Source organism: Hyperolius riggenbachi, chromosome 5 (assembly GCF_040937935.1).
Source record: "Hyperolius riggenbachi isolate aHypRig1 chromosome 5, aHypRig1.pri, whole genome shotgun sequence".
Lineage (NCBI taxonomy): Eukaryota > Metazoa > Chordata > Amphibia > Anura > Hyperoliidae > Hyperolius > Hyperolius riggenbachi.
In genome coordinates, this window is record NC_090650.1 from 175,394,960 (window position 1) to 175,410,336 (window position 15,377).

Genomic DNA, 15,377 nt, shown 5'->3' on the forward strand with positions numbered 1-15,377 from the left:
TACAGGCCTGTAACTTTGACACAAAACTGGATCTTTTCCACTCTTATGAATAACTGTTATATGGGCCTCTAACACATCTTTGGGCATTACTCTTTAAGGGAATCTACACATAGGTGGCACTAACACATCACTGAAATTGGAAAAGTATTGCTTCGTGAAACCATCAGGACCGGGTGACTTACCCACCTTCATGGCTTTTATCATAGCTAACACCTCCTCCTCACTAATCTCTTTTTCCATTATATCTCTGTTTTCCTGTGATATTTTGACCATTCCAGATTCCTCTAAGTATTTCCACATCCCTTTATCAAAATCCCCAGATCCATTTTTTGGAAGGCCATACAGTAAAGAATACTACTCTCTGAAAACATTCGCTATTTTGTGCACCTGCAGCTCAACCACCCCCTATCATCCTTAACACCCTTGCTGGTCCAATTCTTGCAGCAAGGGGGCAGCGCAGCACTTTTTTTAAATTTTTATTTTTTTCAAATCATGTAGCTAGCCTAGCGCTAGCTACATGATAGCCGCTGAGCAGCGGCATCCACCCACCCACTCTGTTCGCCTCCGGCGATCAGAGTAAGCAGGATATCCCGTTCAGAACAGGATTTCCTGCTGGGCTTCCCCGGTCGCCATGGCGACGGGGCGGGATGACGTCATGGACGTCGAGACGTCAGAGGGAATCCCGATCCAACCCTCAGAACTGTCTGGCACTGATTGGCCAGGCTGCGCAGGGGTTTGGGGGGGGGGCGTCTCGGCGCGGCGGGTAGCGTCAAATTGGTGGGTAGCGGTGGCAATCGCGTACCACACGCAGCTAGCAAAGTGCTAGCTGCGTTTAGGAAAAAAAATTGCGAAAATCAGCCCAGCAGGGCCAGAGCAATCCTCCTGCGCGAGTTACCCCGAGCTCAGCTCGGGATAACCAGCAAGGAGGTTATTCTTAGGAATATATGCACTTTTCCTTTGTCCTTTTAATGCCCTTGCTAACAACCTCCCACTCTTATTTGCATGCTCGAACCATTTGGCAGAATAAATTCTATTTTTTTCCCTCAGTCTACTCTCCAATAGCTCCGACAATTTGATCCTTGCCCTGTTCAAACTATCTAGTGCCTTCTGATCTAATGAACCCTTATGTTCTAATTCCAATTTTCCTATATTTCTTACCATCAAATCCAAATCAAACCATACAGGAGCATGATCTGAAATAGTTATATTGGCTATACCTGCCCTTTTTACTCTATCCCAAAAATATTGATCCAAAAACAGCATGTCTATCCTTGTATATATTTTGTGCACATGCGAAAAAAAAGAATAATCTTTCACAGAAGGGAAAAGTGCTCTCCATACATCTATAAGATGGACTCTCTAAAAAATCTTTTTGATAGATTTATTAGCTACTGCTGTAATACTCCTAGAACCAGATGACACATCCATTTTAGGCTCAGAGACCCAATTACAATCCCCTCCAAAAACCAAACATCCCTCTCTGAACTCCTCAAGTTGTTCAATCACTAATCTAAAGAAAGTAGCCTGTGATTCATTAGGCACATAGATATTACCAAAAGTATACACTTGCCCCATTAATTAACCTTTCAAAAAGATAAATCTACCCATCTCATCACTCTTTTTATCCAAAAATAGAAATGGACACGCCTTACTCACTGTTATTGCAACTCCTTTAGCCTTTTTAATCGGAGAATTAGAAAAAAAAACACTTATCAAAGATGGACAAGGGCATACCAGGCATCTTATCTCCACAAATATGAGTCTCCTGTAAAAAAAGGATTTGGGGTTCTTGTCTATGCAGCTCCATCCATAATTTTCCCCTCTTAACTGGAGAACCAAGACCCTTAACATTATACGAGAGGATCCTTAAATTATCACCCTTCTGGGACATCAAATACAAACTTCATTAATTGTTTAGAGGAGATCAGAAGGTAAAAAGAAGAAAAATCAAAAACAACAAAAAAAAACAAAACAAAAAAAATAACACCCGAAAACAAACAAAAAGAAAAAACAACCCAATTGTCCACTAAGAACACCCCCACCACAGAACCTCATTCTCTTTGTCTCCACCCCCTTAGAGAGCCCTTCTAGGGATTTGAAAAGGCAAAGCAGCACCCCCCCCTCCCCCCACCCCCACCAGAAAAGCTCCTATACTATTAATTAAACAACCTTTACAATTTTATCATATTACTAATCATTCATTTTTCATGTTTCCTTCTCCCCTCTATCCTGCTGAGAAGAGGTTACATTAAATCCAGAACTTCTTCAATCCTCAAAGTCTACTAATAATATCCCCAAAGTCTCACAGAACTTTGTAACATCATCCTTGAATCTCAAAATTGCTGATTTCCCATTTAAACTTGCAGTAACACTAAAAGGGAACCCCCATTTATATTTTGCTCCTGCTTTCCTTAATTTCTCCAACAAAGGTTTTACTGTCCTTCTAATCATTAAAGTTCTCCAAGATAAATCCCGGTATAAATCAGTTATGCTTCCATCAAAATCAATTGATCCCTTTTCTCTAGCTTTAAACATAATTTCCCCTTTTTAGCAAAACGTAAAAGTCTGCAAATTACCTCTCTTGGCTTCTTAGGATCAGTCTTTTTAGGGGAGCTGGGAAATTTGGGCGCATGGGGCTGGTGGACAAAAAGGGCGCTGCCATAGACGGCCATATTAATTAGCGTTTATCTGGCACCTAATAGGAAATAAGGGCGACCGTGTTAATATAGGTTTTATATATACACTAAACCTCATTTAAGTTTTACAACTGTATTAAGTACTCTTTTACATTTATTTTAACAAATATTAATTTAATAATTTAAAACACGCCTCATATAACCTTTATTACACATTTTATTAATAAATCGTTATTCTGTTTTCATACCGGGGAAAAAGGGCGCACATGTTAATATTACGTTTATAAAACAAATAAACCTTAAAGAGAATCTGTATTGTTAAAATCGCTCAAAAGTAAACATACCAGTGCGTTAGGGGACATCTCCTATTACCCTCTGTCACAATTTCGCCGCTCCTCGCCGCATTAAAAGTGGTTAAAAACAGTTTTAAAAAGTTTGTTTGTAAACAAACAAAATGGCCACCAAAACAGGAAGTAGGTTGATGTACAGTATGTCCACACATAGAAAATACATCCATACATAAGCAGGCTGTATACAGCATTCCTTTTGAATCTCAAGAGATCATTTGTGTGTTTCTTTCCCCCATTCACTGAAGTTTCAGGCTGCTCTTTTCTTCTTGCAAACAGCTTTGCCCTTGTTTGTAATTCCTCAGTATGTGAAAGCCCAGCCAGCTCAGAGGACGATTTTTATCCAGCTGATTAGAGCAGCTTCTCTCTTCTCTCTTATCTAAATAACACACAGGCAGTGTGCATAGAGGGGCCAGAAAGGGTGAGTTCATAGCAGAACCACAACACTGAAGAACTTGGCAGCCTTCCAGACACAGGCCGACAAGTCTGACAGGGGAAAGATACATTGATTTATTACAGAGACTGTCATAGTAGAAAGTGCTGCAGTTAGCCAGAACACATTAGAATAGCTTTTGGAACATGTAGGATGATAAAAAACAGGATGCAATTTTTGTTACGGAGTCTCTTTAAATTGTATTTCTTTAATTTTTCGACCCTATTTTTCAATTGAAATTACAAATTTACATATATGTTTAACTACACACCTATTTAAAAGTTTATATACTATTTCTGTTAAATCATTATTTTAACACTTTCAAAATCCGACAACCAATGAATTATATTATAAATATTCGAAATAAATCACTTTTTCACATCTGTAAGCTCGTATCCGATTTCTAAAGAATAATTTGTATTAAATCATTATCTAACAATTTTTATAAATACTGATTTAACAAATTTAAAATCCAATATTAAATAATTAGCGAAATATGTCATATTATATTAATTGTGAAATACATTTTTTCAGTCATTTAACAAATGTCTAATCAATAAATCTATTGAACACTATTTTATACACGTATTGATACTCCCAATTTTCCTTCGTTGTTTCTAATCCTTTCTTCATTTTCTGTGCCCACTCTGCTTGTGAAACTTGTATTTTCCACTCCTGTTATAATTATTTTCATCTTTATCTCTGTTGATCTCATTTCTGTGTTCACATTTTTTAATTTACGCCAGCTTTGTAACGTTTGAATTTACTTATGTCACTTCACCTTAGTTCCTTAGTTTCTTAGTACCCCCTTTGTAGTTGTGTTCTCTTCTGTGTTCTTGTTCCATGTAACCATCGGTGCTCCTTGTGTCACTTGTTACTATTTTCTTTATCCTTCTATTTTCTTACTCTTTTACTGTGTAATGTATGGTCCTCCTGCTTACTATAAGTAATGTCCTTATATGTCCCTTTACAGCATACATCTACACCTCCCATTTGTGTTGCATATGCAAACCTAGCTTTTTAAATAATTTTGTTACTCCATGTGTCTAATACCCCCACTGTAGAATACGAACACTAATCAATTTATTTCTGGATGTCGTGTCCCACTATACATGAGTCAATATGTGTTTTTTCTTGCATGTGTGGTCCCTCTACACACCACATAACTTTCTACAACAGATTGTTGCTCACCAATCAACTGTGTATTTTTTTGACCATCAGTGATGTCCACTACAAACCATATTACTTTACAGTACAGATTGGTGATCACCAGACGCCATATAGACATATAAGTAATCATTGATAAATAAGTATTGTTAAAAAAGTACATCTTCAACTTGAGACGTGTACTCCTTTAACACTAGACGTTAAAGGGTAACTGAAGTAAGAATTATATGGAGGCTGCCATATTTATTTCATTATAATCAATACCAGTTGCCTGCCAGCCCTGCTGCTCTATATCTCTGCAGTATTATCTGAATAACACCTGAAACAAGCATGCAGCTAGTCTTGTCAGATCTGACAATAATGTTGGAAACACCTGATCTGCTGCATGCTTGTTCAGGGGCTATGGCTAATAGTATTAGAGCTAGAGGATCAGAAGGCCAGCCAAGAAAATGGTAATGATGAAAAGGAAGTTATTATGGCAGGCCACGTATACCTCTTACTTCAGTTCCCCTTTAACATTATAGATACCCATAGGGCCTACATTAAAAATATCTTGAGCTTGTACCAGCACCTGCATCACTTTTGTACACTTAAATAACTTTGTAGCGGCTCGGACTCTCCAGTAACTAAAATTTTAAAATTTTACTTAAATGACAGGTACACGTGTTTCCTTCGTCTCTATAACATGTTCATTAGCATACTGTGGTATGTTGAGTACGCAAAGAAGTGCACACATGGCCGGGGTTGCATAAGCACAGGTAGGCCACAAAATACCATGACAATGCTTGTAAACTACTTCAAAAACAAACTAGACCATGGAGAAGGATTATCCGGTACAGTTCAACAAACTTATGGCAGGGGCTGGTGGTAGAGGACCAACACAACTACCTAAAAATGTACTGAGTATATGAATACATGAATAAAAGATCAAAACAAATTGCATGATTGGTGATATAAACTTTATGTTAATAGCAAATTAGTGTATGTGAAGGAAACAAAAATTCAGGTTGAGTGGTGAACATGGTGGCCATATTGAAGTCAGGCATTTTAGTACAATTTTCTGTATTTCGATACGTAGAGGGTTATGTGAAACATATAACTTATTTGGAATTTCTGTAGTTCAACAAAAGAAGGGTACTTATTTGGAACATTACTTTAGTCTTTCAAGCACCATTACAAAGTACTTGGTAACCACTATTAACATAGATTAATTCTGTATTTTATATTAAAGTGCGCTTGTACACCAAGTACCTTGTGTATGCTAAGAATTCCACACTAATTGTAACAGCATTCAAGAACCCCCTGATGCTCCGTTACAGAAAATGAATACATTACTCAGATGAAAAGGGTCATCAGCTACTGTAGTCAGTGGCATGTTTTCCAATCCTTGTTGCTGTTTTCCTTACAGAACACAGACCACTGTTACTATTAACTCAGAAGTAATACATAAGCAAGTAGCATTAACAAAACAACAGAAAAGTAGGCCACACCATTAGCACCTCATGACATACACAAGTGTTATACAAGATGAGCAAATTCTTCGTCCGTTGGCTGAAAAACCGGTCCATGATGGTAACAAACTATGCGTACGTTAAAGGGACACTGTAGGGGGGTCAGGGGAAAATGAGTTGAACTTACCCGGGTGTGGTCATGGTCCCCCTCAGACGTCCTGTGCCCGCGGAGCCACTCACGGATGCTCCGGCCACGCCTCTTGTCCACTTATGGAATTTCAGACTTTAAAGTCGTAAAACCAATGCGCTTGCGTTGCCGTGTCCTCCCTCCTGCTAATGTCACCAGGAGCGTACGGCACAAGTCCAGCTTGGTCTGTGTATGCGCAGTCCGCTCCTGGTGACATCAGCAACGCAGGCGCAGTGCTTTACAGACTTTAAAGTCTGAAATTACAGAAGTGAACCAGAGGCGTGGCTGGAGTGGGTGCGCGAGCACAGGACGTCTGCGTGGTACCAATAGAAGCCCCGGGTAAGTTCAACTCATTTTTCCCCTGACCCCCCTACAGTATCCCTTTAAGGGCAAGTCAGCTGCAATGAGGCGTCAAGAAGAAGAGCCCAAAGAACGACTCCACTAGTGAAAAGGCACAGCAGTAGTCATGGGAGAATATATACACCGTGCCAGGTATGAAATAGTACAACTAAAGCTGGCCACTAATGATCCAATCTTTTTAATCCAATCTTGCCATTTCTATGTAATATAAGGTAACTGCCTGAAGTATCTATTCAGTAAATTCACTGAATTTCCCCTTATACTACATAGATTTGGTAAGATTGGATGAAAAAGATTGGATCATTAGTGGCCACCCTAAGGACTACATTTCAATCGTTCGAATTCAGTATTAATTATTTAAATTATTAACCGTTCGAATAGAGATGTTATGACAACCAGCGTATGGACAATAGACTCACAAGTGATTGTGTTAAGATAACTTTCCTTACTTTGCAACTTTACAGTAGTACAAAAATTATAATATATTTGTATCTGTACCTTTACAATGATTATTAATACACTTGTTTGATCGGTAATATTATATTGAGTTTAAAAGTAATAAACATTTTATGATATCTGTTCTGTAAATCTTTATCTCAGATTTACTACAAACGTTACATATCAAACAACGTTTATGTGAGTTATCCTGAATTCTTATAATGTGATTTATTAATAAGATCATCTAAAAGTTAATTTTAGTTTTGAACTGTTAAGCGTTAATGTATGTTTTCTCAAAAGCCAATAAACAACGTTTATGTGAGTTATCCTGAATTCTTATAATGTGATTTATCAATAAGATCTTCTTAAAGTTAATTCTAGTTGGTAACTGTTAACCGTTAATGCATGTTTTCTCAAAAAGCATTAAACAGCGTTTATGTGAGTTTTCACCAATCGTTATAATATGATTTATTAATATGATCATGTAAACGTTAATGTAAGTGTTCACCAGTGCATAAGAACAGTAAATAGTAATTTAACTATCCATCATTTCTACTTTTAATTTAATGATTAAATTGAAGTAAATGTGATTTTGACATTTAATTTGTAAAAAAAAAATCATTATAAAGTTTAATCCACGCGCCCTTTTTTCCCGTTGCCCTTTTTAATATACTTTAATTATAAAATAGCGTTTTAACAGTACAACAATCGATAAATAGCGTTTCAACAATATGAGAACAGATAAAAATTAATTCAAGATTTAATTTGAATAAACTTTATAGTAATCGTCAAAATAGGTTTTATTTTTGGATACCGTATATACTTGCATACAAGCCGAATTTTTGACCCCCAAAAAGGGGGTCAAAAGTTGGGGGGTCGGCTTGTATGCGAGTCTTCCCTGGTGGTCTAGTGGTGGGTGGTCGGGTGGTCCGCGCCCCGCTCCCCCCCCCTCCCCGCTCCCCGGCCGCTGCTGCTATTACCTTGTTAGACAGCGGCCGCTTCCTAATCCGCGTTCCTCTTCTTTCTCAGAGTGTATCACAGCAGCGCGCCCGGCGCTGCTGCTGTGACGATGCAGGGGGCAGGAAAGAGCGGTTCCCTTGGTAACGGCGATACAGATCGCCGCTATAGGGAGCCGCGCTCTTTCCTGCCCCCTGCATCGTCACAGCAGCAGCGCCGGGCGCGCTGCTGTGATACACTCTGAGAAAGAAGAGGAACGCGGATTAGGAAGCGGCCGCTGTCTAACAAGGTAATAGCAGCAGCGGCGGCCGCGGGGGGAAGCACTACCCACCTATGCTGGGCACTATACTGGCTAAACTGGGCACTTTACTAGCCATACTTGGGTACTATACTAGCTAAACTGGGCACTATACTGGCTAAACTGGGCACTATACTGGCTAAACTGGGCACTTTACTAGCCATACTGGGGCACTATACTAGCTAAACTGGGCACTATACTGGCTAAACTGGGCACTTTACTAGCCATACTTGGGCACTATACTGGCTAAACTGGGCACTATACTGGCTAAACTGGGCACTATACTGGCTAAACTGGGCACTTTACTGGCCATACTGGGGCACTATACTAGCTAAACTGGGCACTATACTAGCTAAACTGGGCACTATACTAGCTAAACTGGGCACTTTACTAGCCATACTGGGGCACTATACTAGCTAAACTGGGCACTATACTAGCTAAATTGGGCACTATACTGGCTAAACTGGGCACTATACTGGCTAAACTGGGCACTATACTAGCTAAACTGGGCACTTTACTGGCCATACTGGGGCACTATACTAGCTAAACTGGGCACTATACTAGCTAAACTGGGCACTATACTAACTAAACTGGGCACTTTACTAGCCATACTGGGACACTATACTAGCTAAACTGGGCACTATACTAGCTAAACTGAGGCACTACCTACCCATACTGGGCACTATACTGGCTATACTGGGCACTTTACTAGCTATACTGGGCACTATACTAGCTATACTGGACACTACCTACCTATACTGGGCACTATACTAGCTATATTGGGACACACTGGGGGGCTGCACCAATCCAGCATTTCCTACCCCCGGCTTATATGGGGGTCAATCATTTTTCCCTGTTTTTTCAGGGAAAAGTTGGGGGGTCGGCTTATATGCGGGTCGGCTTATATGCGAGTATATACGGTAAATGTTATTTCCTCATAAGGTTTACACCTGGCGCCCTTTTTTCCCGACGCCTTTTTTTGACGTGCGCCTTTTTAGGACCCAGTGACCTATGCACTCTCTCAATCTCAATAAATCTGTCACTATTCAAAAGCATATGGAAAATCTTCATAATTGACTCTTTCAAATCAGCTGCATTAACATTCTCAGACAGCCCTTTTATTCTGATATTTTGTCTGCGATTCCGATTCTCATAATCATCCAATTGGGACATCATCTCATCAATTTTTTTATTATGCAAGTTAATTTGGGAAGAAACTTCAGACACAGTTTGTTCCATCTTTTCTGCCCTACCCTCCACAGCTGCTACTCTTTGATCAATATTCATCACTTCCCTTTTAATCTCCATCATTTCCATATGGAACGATTTTTCTAAACGTTCAATCAAACCTTCCATATCAGACAAGGTGGGAAGAGACCTCATCCAATCCCTCCAATTTTCCTCCTCCTCCTCCAACTCTTCACCAGACAGAGTTTTCCTTTTCCTTGCAGGGCTTTTGGTAAATACACACTCATTACCAATTCCACCATCTTCCCCAGGGGATTCACTAGTAGCTCCTCCATTCTTTCTCCACTTCCACCAGATTTATTAGATTTCACCTCCATAAAACTTTGTATGTCCCCTGTTTGTAAGCAGCTATTAGTCTTCCCTTTCGATTTCCCACGTGTCATAATAGCAAAAACTTCTGGTCAATCGCACCAGCATACACGCACAATTTACTGATTATCAAATTCTTGCAACCACCAATATGTAGCAATTTGCAGCACATATCTTATAGAACAAATCTTCTGGCCAATCGCACCAGGTTATACACACATTCTGCTTTTAAACAATTACTAGTGACCACCATTATGTAGCAACTTGTAACAAATCTTCTGGCCAATCGCACCAGGTCACATACACAATCTGCTGTTATCAATTTCTTGTGACCACCAATATATAGCAACTTGCTGCACGTATCTTCTGGCCAATCGCACTAGGTTACATACACAGTCTGCTGTTATCGATTTCTTGTGACCACTAATATTTAGCAACTTGCAGCATGTATCATCTAAGACAAATCTTCTGGCCAATCGCACCAGGATATATACACAGTCTGCTGCAAACACTTCTTGAAGTCCACCGATGCACATATATTTATAGTCTCACCACCTCTATGCCGCAATGTTAAATGTTCTCCGTAAACAGCCCCGGGCTATCTTCAGCCTCCAATGCATTATAGAGACAGGACCTCAGGACCTCTCTCTGTCACCCAATTAGACCGGCTGACAAAGCCGCTTTGTGTCCTCACTAGCTTGGGCTTCTCAGGAGGTTTCCAGTCAGGCCATGCTTTTCAGCACGTCAGTCATCTCCCCCCTGTCTCTATAATGCATTTACTCTAGGACAACTGCGCATCTCATATGTATGTGTACGTATGAATTCCCTATAACATGCACACAATAGGTCAATATAATAAGCAAAGAGCAGATTTTAAAACATTTCTTGCATTTATATTCTGAGTTATTTGTGAGGGACAAATAATATGAAAAATTAACCTTCTTTTCTTGACTGTTCATAATTCACTTTCAAAGAAATTAATTTCATTAACATGTAGCATAATTAAAGAGGCACTATGGTAAAAACTAGGCTACTGGTAGCATGTACCTAATATAAGGAGCATCAGATACTAAGCATTTTTTTTTATTTTAATGTGAAAGGTTAGAGAGCATATGCTGAGATCCTGCCAGTCACATTTCAAACTATGTGATGTGTCCTCCTCCCTCTGTGGACTCAGGCTGTGCTGTGTAACAGTATTTCTCCCAGCTGACGTTGTACGGGAGATGCTTGCTGTTTAATAAGTCCTGGGGAAGATTATAGCGCTGGGAGCAGGCGAAGCTGAGCCCAATGTAAACAAGTAATTTTTCTTGCTTATTTCTGTATTTATGCTTTTCTCCAGCACTCGCTGAGCAGCCTCAGCCTGCATTCCAATGTCATGTACAGATTCAGCAGTGAGAGCTGTTACATCACACCAGAGGGGGAGGGCACACAGGATATATGCATATGCTGCCTAAAACTTTTCAAGCAGACATAAAAAAATGTTTCACATCTGACCATCCTAATAGTAGGTACATGCTACAAAGGTTATAGCAGGTGGCTAATTTTTATTGCCATAGTGCCCCTTAAAGAACACCTGAGAAGTTAAGAAAAAAGTCAGATAGTTACCAATGTAGAGGGAGGCCTATTCATACTCCATAGACAATGTCCATGGCACACCTCTGCTGCAAGCCTGGACCCTCTATGTCTTCACAGCCATGCTCCCCTCTGCATAAGTGCGTGGCCGCATTGTGCAGATGCTAGTAGGGTTCACACTTGTACAGTTGCATGGAGGAGAGACCCATACATAAGCAGCTCTGTACTACTGCACAGGCATGGGCCATACCTTGTGTCTACAGTGTGGCCACGCTTATACATGGGGGAGCACAGCTGTGTGAGTATAATATTCAACATAAATGTTGAATATTTGCAAAGACAGAAAAATGGAAGGGCATGGGAAGATTGGTAAACCTCTGGCTTCCCCCTACTGAGGTATCTGACTTTGGGTACCCTTTAAAGTGGTCCTGAACTCATAACTCCCCTCTGCTCTAAAAGATACACAACAGCATAATAACCTTTAAACAAAAAACATGTATTTGTTACAGCTAAATTTGCACAGTTTCTACTTCCTGATTCATGGAAGCAGACATATTGTTTACAGCCTGAGCTTTCAACTGGGCTTATCTGCTTATCTGCCATACGCAGTCATGTGACACAGGGGAGGATCAAATTACAACTTGTGATTAGACACAAATGAGGGGGAATTAAACAGGCTAAACTCTCTAAATACATTTAGGGTGCATTTCTCTACGTTTTCCTTCTGTCCTGTGCAAGAGTTAAGGTCCACTTTAAAGGGAATCTGAAGTGAAAATAAACTCATGATATAGTGAATTGTATGTGTAGTTCAGGTAAGAAATAGAACTTTAGTAGCATATACATTAGTCTCATATAGAGATGGCTCGAACCTCCGATTTTCGGTTCGCGAACCTTCGCCAAACGTTCGATTCGCGCAAACTTTCGCAAACCGCAATAGACTTCAATGGGGAGGTAAACTTTGAAAACTAGAAACACTTATGCTGCCCACAAAAGTGATGGAAAAGATGTTTCAAGGGGTCTAACAACTGGATGGCGGAGTGGGATAGCGGAGTGGGATAGACGCCAAAAGTCCCGGGGAAAAATCTGACACACCAAACTCACTGTGTAACGCACCGCAAACAGCTGTTCATTGCTGCTCACAGTGTCTACATCCACACTTAAGGCCAGGTAGTCGGCTACCTGCCGGTCCAGGCGTTGGTGGAGGGTGGATCCGGAAGCACTAAGGCGAGGCATTGGACTAAAGAATGTCCGCATGTCCGACATCACTATGAGATCGCTGGAGCGACCTGTCCTTGCCTGCATGGGCATGGGAGGAGGATTACTGGCAGTGGTACCTTTATTGCGTTGTGCAGTGACATCACTCTTAAACGCATTGTAAAGCATAGTTGCCAGCTGGTTCTGCATGTGCAGCATCCTTTCTGCCTTCAGGTGAGTTGGTAACATGTCCACCACTTTGTGCCTATACTGAGGGTCTAGTAGCGTGGCCACCGAGTACAGCTCATTTCCCTTGAGTTTTTTTATACGGGGGTCCCTCAACAGGCTGGACAGCATGAAAGACGCCATCTGCACAAAGTTGGATCCAGACGTACTATCCATCTCCTCTTGCTCTTCCTGCATTAACATTCTCAGAGAGCCCTTTTATTATGATATTTTGTCTGCGATTCCGATTCTCATAATCATCCAATTGGGACATCATCTCATCAATTTTTTTAATATGCAAGTTAATTTGGGAAAAAACTTCAGACACAGTTTGTTCCATCTTTTCTGCCCTACCCTCCACAGCTTCTACTCTTTGACCAATATTCATCACTTCCCTTTTAATCTCCATCATTTCCATATGGAACGATTTTTCTAAACGTTCAATCAAACCTTCCATATCAGACAAAGTGGGAAGAGACCTCATCCAATCCCTCCAATTTTCTCCTCCTCCTCCAACTCTTCACCAGACAGAGTTTTCCTTTTCCTTGCAGGGCTTTTGGTAAATACACACTCAAAGACGCCATCTGCACAAAGTTGGATCCAGACGTACTATCCATCTCCTCTTGCTCTTCCTCAGTGACGTCAGGTAAGTCCTCCTCCTCCCCCCAGCCACGAACAATACCACGGGAACATCGAGCAGCACAAGCCCCCTGCAACGCCTGCTGCGGTTGTTCTTCTGTCGCCGCCTCCTTCTCCTCCAAAGAAACACCTTCCTCATCATCCGAGTCTGACTTCTCTTCCCCACACGACTCTTCCTCCTCCTTCCCCCTCTGTGCTGCCGCAGGTGTTGAGGAAACATCTGGTTCTGATGAGAATTGATCCCACAAGACTTCCTCCCGTAACTGTTCCTCTTCACGCTCCTCCACAGCTTGATCCACCACTCTACGCACGGCACGCTCCAGGAAGTAAGCGTACGGGATCAAGTCGTTGATGGTGCCTTCACTGCGACTCACCAGGTTGGTCACCTCCTCAAACAGCCGCATGAGCCTGCATGCATTTCGCATCAGTGTCCAGTTGTTGGGCCAGCACATCCCCATCTCCTGAGATTGTGTCCTTTTACTGTAATTGTACAGGTACTGGGTGATGGCTTTCTCCTGTTCTAGCAGGCGAGTGAACATGACCAGGGTCGAATTCCAGCGAGTCGGGCTATCACATATCAAGCGTCTCACCAGCAAGTTGTTTCTCCGCTGAATGTCCGCAAAGCGGGCCATGGCCGTGTAAGACCACCTGAAATGCCCACACAACTTCCTGGCCTGCTTCAAGACATCCTCTAAGCCTGGGTACTTTGACATACACAGACAGGTACCGGATAGGCACAGTGACACTGCGTGCACTCACGTAGGTGGGTGGGTGCACAGTGAATAACAGGTAGGTATATGCAGTGGGTATTACAATGTGCACCTGTCACACACAGTGACACTGGGTGCACTCACGTAGGTGGGTGGGTGCACAGTGAACAACAGGTAGGTATATGCAGTCGGTATTACAATGTGCACCTGTCACACACAGACAGGCACCGGACAGGCACAGTGACACTGCGTACGCTCACGTAGGTGGGTGGGTGCACAGTGAACAACAGGTAGGTATATGCAGTGGGTATTACAATGTGCACCTGTCACACACAGGCAGGTACTGGACAGGCACAGTGACACTGCGTGCGCTCACGTAGGTGGGTGGGTGCACAGTGAACAACAGATGGGTATATGCAGTGGGTATTACAATGTGCACCTGTCACACACAGACAGGTACCGGACAGGCACAGTGACTCTGTGTGCGCTCACGTAGGTGGGTGGGTGCACAGTGAACAACAGGTGGGAACATACAATGTGCACCTATCACACACACAGGTAGTAGTCACTGAATGTGCCTTTTATAAGGGGGAGGGAGTGGCTCCAGGAGGGAGTGTAGCCTGATTGGCTACAATGTGCCTGCTGACTGTGATGTAGAGGGTCAAAGTTGACCCTCATGATGCACTATGGGGCAAATCGAACTTCTGGTAAAGTTTACGGTTCTCTGTGATCGCGAAGGAAGTTCGCCAGGAACCGTTCGCCGGCGAACCGTTCGGGCCATCTCTAGTCTCATATTGTTTTCAGTACAGGAAGAGTTAAGAAACTTTACTTGTTACCTATGCAAAACAGCTTCTCTAAGCTCTTTGACTAATTTAGTCAGAGAGCAATGCTATTTTCTAAAGCACTTATACATCAAAAAAACTATGAAAGACAATTTTAGATCACTTTTACTGTAGACAAGTTCAAAGGGTCATTAGCTCTGCTCTGTTTCATAATTGAAAATGCAGAGTGTAGTTTGTAAACTGAAAATATTAGAGAATGATGCAAGGTTATAAAAAAAAAAAAGCTATATAATTACAAATAAAAATATGACACTTTTATTTTCTACTAATGTTATATTAATTATCCGTTCTATACATACAATTCATTATATCATACATTTCTTTGTTGCTGTTTTTTGCTTTAGTGGTACTTTCAGTGTTTTTG

The 15,377-nt window shown here is 41.4% G+C and overlaps 1 protein-coding gene across 13 annotated transcripts in view; it reads right to left on the bottom strand.

The window, feature by feature from the left end:
- CTNND2 (catenin delta 2) overlaps nucleotides 1–15,377 on the bottom strand; it is a 2,713,436-nt gene that overhangs the window by 643,649 nt on the left and 2,054,410 nt on the right. The window lies entirely within an intron of this gene.